Raw genomic sequence first — 244 nt, 5'->3', positions numbered from 1 at the left:
TTCCTGCTGGCAAAAACTTCCCATGCAGAAAAAAGCAGGCTTTAGTAACGCCGAACATAAGGAGAAGGTCACGTCTCAATTACTGAGCTGGATCTGACACCGGGCACGCCACAGCCGAAGGTGCGTCCAGGTCTCCAGGACGGATAACCGGGAGCTCAGCCGGCAAACTCCTCCGGCGGAGCACCTTCCCCTCCTCCCTGCCCGCGGCGCGGCCCAGCACCGGGGGGAGCGCACCCGGGGGGAG

The sequence above is a fragment of the Eurypyga helias genome, unplaced genomic scaffold, assembly GCF_000690775.1.
Source record: "Eurypyga helias isolate BGI_N326 unplaced genomic scaffold, ASM69077v1 scaffold26406, whole genome shotgun sequence".
Lineage (NCBI taxonomy): Eukaryota > Metazoa > Chordata > Aves > Eurypygiformes > Eurypygidae > Eurypyga > Eurypyga helias.
This window is presented reverse-complemented; position numbering follows the sequence as displayed.